This window comes from Hydra vulgaris, chromosome 08 (genome assembly GCF_038396675.1).
Source record: "Hydra vulgaris chromosome 08, alternate assembly HydraT2T_AEP".
In the NCBI taxonomy this organism is placed as follows: Eukaryota; Metazoa; Cnidaria; class Hydrozoa; order Anthoathecata; family Hydridae; genus Hydra; species Hydra vulgaris.
In genome coordinates this window covers 50,847,735-50,852,500 of record NC_088927.1, presented here as the reverse complement: position 1 = coordinate 50,852,500, position 4,766 = coordinate 50,847,735, and positions in this window count along the sequence as shown.

Below are 4,766 nucleotides of genomic sequence, written 5' to 3'. Positions count from 1 at the left end.
ATATGGAACACAGAATGAAAAAGTGTTTTTTTTTTAAGATGAAAAAAAGTTTAACTTAGATGGGCCTGATTGTTTTACGTATTGTTCGCATAATTTAAAAATAAAACAAAAAACAGATAGCATTACTATAAGCAAAGGAGGAGGTTATTATTAAACTTTGGAGGAGGGACAGTTATGGAGTAGGCTGGATATTGTTTCCACGGAAAAATGACAATACATGAAAGCAAGAAGTTACGAAGTTCTTTTAGAGGATGTTTCAATCGAGTTTAGTGAAGGTTTACCTACTGAAAATTGAATTCTCCACAAAGATAAGCGGCGAATCACACAGCACGAAGTGTAAAACAATGGCACCATGAAAAAAATATACATGTTTTGGATTGGCCATCACGTTCATCTGACTTGAACTCTATTGAAAATTTATGAGGAATATTAGCGCGAACTATAAATAACACAAACTATATATAATAATGACGAAAAACTTTACACCAGCACAACTTAAAAAAATCCTTGAAAAACATGAGAATACTATGATGAAAATTTTTAATGATCGGATTGAAAAAATGGAAATTAAATTTAATAACTTAAAAGATGAAAACTTTACGTTAAAAAAAGAATTATCTAAGGTACAGAAAGCTGTTGAATTTATTAGTATAAGCTATGATAAAATAATAATTAAACTTACATAAATAAATAAAACAGAGTCGAAAAAATCACTAGATGGAAGTAATATTGAAAACGGAAACAATAACATAAAAGAGAAAATAGCAGAACTAGGAGACAGAAGCCGAAACAATTTAAGATTTGTTGAGATTGAAGATAAGCTAATGAAACTTGGGAAGAAAGTGAGCAAAAAATCAAAGAATTCCTCAATACAAAGCCTAATATACAAGAAAAAATTTTAATGGATAGAGCCCATCGAGCTGGAAAAGAAACAGGAAAAAACAAATCAATTGTTAATCAGTTTCAAAACTGCAAAGACAAAGCCCTAGTGTTAACCAAATTTACAACGATGAAGCTTTGGATCGCGGGGTTGTACGTTAACGAAGACTTTAGCAATTTTACAATGGATTTACGCAGAAAGCTTTTCAAAGAAGCGAAAGAATTGAGAGCTAAAGGTAAGTATGCTGAAGTAACTTACGCGTTAATTACGCGTTAATTACGCGTGAACTATTCTTTTAATATTCTATAATCAAATTTAAAAAACAAAAATGGATGACTACGAATTCTTTACTTTTAATATTCACGATAAACACTTAAACTCAGATCTTAATTCAGATCCAGATGTCAACTTTTTCATGTGAACACATGTTGTTCTTATCTTTATCCCAACAAGTTAAAAGAATTTCTTAATAAAAATGGCACTGAAAATCAAACTATCAGAACCTTCACATTAATATTAGAAGTCTAAATAAAAATTTTGAAAAGTTTTTTGATTTTTTAGATAAAACTGAAAATATTTTTAATATAATTTGCTTAACAGAAACATGGATTTCTTCGAATGAGTTTAAAAATAATTCTATTTTCCATCTTCCAGGTTTCGAAACAATTTTGTTAGAAATAAAGAAAAAAAATAAACAGGGTGGAGGAGTTCTGATTTACGTTAAGGAATACATTGAACATAACTTTAGGAATGATACGTGCGTTTCTGACGGTGATAAAGAATATTTAACTATTGAAATTTTAAACAATAAATAAAAAAGTACTCTATTAGGCTGCTGTTACAGACCACCGATGGTGCGTCTGAAAATCTTAGTTTCTGTTTACATCAAAATATCATTCACAAAGGTAGCAAAGAAAACAAAACTATTTTTATGATTGGAGATTTCAGCGTGAACTGTTTAATTTATAGTAAAGATAAGAAGTAAAAAGTTTTATGATGAAATATTTATGGCAGGAGCTCTTAAGGTGGAGGCAGGAGCTCTTTCTTTAATTAATCTCCCTACTAGAATAACCAAAACTTCAACGACGTTGATTGATAATATTTTTACAACAGATATTTATAATAGGAAATTGCAAAAAGGAATTATAAAAACCGACATATCCGATCATTTCCCTATTTTTCTAACAATCCATAACTGTATCCATAACAAAATTCAGAACATATTTAAGTAAAAAAAGTTTAACCCAACTCTACTACTCATTTATACATAGTTATTTAAATTATGCAAATATTGTATGGGGAAGAACAGAAAAAAGTAAGTTACAATGTCTTTACCCCCGTCAGAAGCATGCGATCCGTTTAATTAATTTTGTGGATCGATACACTCATTCCAAACCTTTTTTTATTGAAATGAAAATTCTCAATATATATGAGCTTAATGTATTTAATGTCTTATGCTTTATGTATTTGTGGAAAAATGACTTATCCTTATCTGTCTTTAAGGTGGTAGGCCTATGTAAACCTTTTTATTAGCATCAAATTTATATTTACAATAAAACTAAGCAGTTGTTAACAATAATTATACAGCTAAACATAAAATCAGAAAAAAATATGTAAAAAAGTGTCTCACTTGCCTCAAAATTTTATTAAAAAGTGTGAAAAAAACGAAAACTTCAAAACACAATTTCTCAAAAATGACAATAAATCAAAACTCCAAATTTGGTATGGTAGTTCTATATATGTACAAAATTCATTTGCCATAGGATTTTTAAGTTTGCCCCCCTAGTTCAGATTATATTGACTTTTAAGCTTGAATATATATTTTTATGAAAAAACTCTGGCAGATGAAACCACATTGTAGCGCCCCCAAAAAAGAAATTTTAAAAATCCTATGACAAATGAATTCTACATGTATGAAGAACATCTCCTGAAAATTTGAGCTTAATTGCTTAATTTATACTGGAGATATTATGTTTTAAAGTTTAAAAAAAAACTAAAAATCTCAAAATGAGAAAAATCAAGTTAAAAATTAAAAATCAAAATTTATGTCAATAAACACTCCTTAAAAGCTAACAGAGCTATATGAATCTGTTTTTTCAGTATTTAAGTATTCCTTATGAAGAGATCTAAATTTTTTTTCTTTGCTTTTTGCATATTGAAGTTGATTTACAACGCTTGTTTACAATGCGCTTTTGGTCCTTTAAAACCAGTTTTGGAATAGTCACAGATCCTTACAATCCAAAGTAACTTAAAACAAATTTTACCCCATCTTCACTATCATTATAATGAACTATTGCAGAGTTTATACAAAGTTCAAATGTTCTTCTACTTACAAAAATGTTTTTAGGTCCATAGAGTCCATAAAATTGAATGAAATGCTTCATTTGAATTTTGGGTTTGACATTTTCTTTTTATACCACAAACAATATAAATAGTTTAATATGACAATTATTATAAGATACAATTGTTATGACTTAAAATTATTATGACTTAAAAGCATGACCAAAAACACCGCAGATCCCTATTAATTTGGAAGCTTCACAAGATTTGTCATTTTGGCCATCTAATTTGGGTAAAAAAATGTCTTAACTTTTCGTTGCTATGGCGTTGCTAAGGCAAATAAACAAACTAGCTAATAAAATATGTTGTTTTAAACCCTTTTAGTTTGATCAAAACCTAAACAAGTTATATATCAGCAGATAGATGATAAATTTTTACATAAATACAATATTTTACCTATTTTTTCAATTTTTAATAAAAAAAATCTCTATTTTTCATAGGCCTACCACCTTAAAGATCTCTTTTGTGAAAAACCAATAAATAAATATGCACTTAGAAATAATTTTCTCATATATGAACCTTTTTGTCGAACCAAGTTTAATAAGTTTTGTATTGCTTATCGCGCACCGTATCTTTGGAATAAGATTGTTTTGTCAAATTTTGATATATTTCACACTTGTCCCACTTTCAAATATAAACTGAAAAATTTTATTTTATCTACTGATGATGTAGTCAAGTACTTCTAATTGATATTTTGTAATCTTTGTTTAGAACTTTTATTTTATTGTAAAATACGCTTTATGAAACGTTTTAATTTTTGTTTTTATCTTATATATAAATGATATAGATTCTATATATAGTAACGTCAGATTTATTTATACGAAATTTTATTTTATTCATATAGCATCGTCGGATTTATTTACGCTGTTTATTTAAATTTTTTTTTTACTTATTTTTGCTTTGCTGTAAAATGTCTAAAGCTGTAAAAGGTTCTGATGATAAGATCATTATGATCTTCTTTCAGATGCCTTGTTTGTTTGTTTGTTTATAAAATACGACAATTGTAAACGAGCAAAAAAAAAAAAAAAGTATCTTGAAAATAACCCCGACAGACAAAATATAATAAAAAAACATGTCTTCAACGAGAGTAATATCAATTATCACTTCTGCATTGGAAACATATTAACTTAAATGATAACGCAAATACAATATATAATAAATTCTTTGGTACGTTCTTCTCAATATACAATGCAAACTTTCAACTTTGTAAAAAAATAATAAAATTAAAACCCTTGAATAGTCCATGGATTACCAAAAGACTTAAAATATCCTCTAAAATCAAATAAAAACTATATATAAAATATTTAAAAACAAAATCAGATGAAAACCAACAAAAATATAAAAATTACCAACATTTATTTGAAAAAAGTCGTAAAAAACTAAAAAAAAAATTATAATTATTATAATTATAATTTAATTAGTAAATTTAAAAACAACTCAAAAAATAATTGGAGAACGTTGAAAGAAATAACAGGAAAAAAAGCAAAAACAAATTCAAACTCCCTTCTTAAGTAAATAAAATAAATAAAACAAATATAGGGAACAC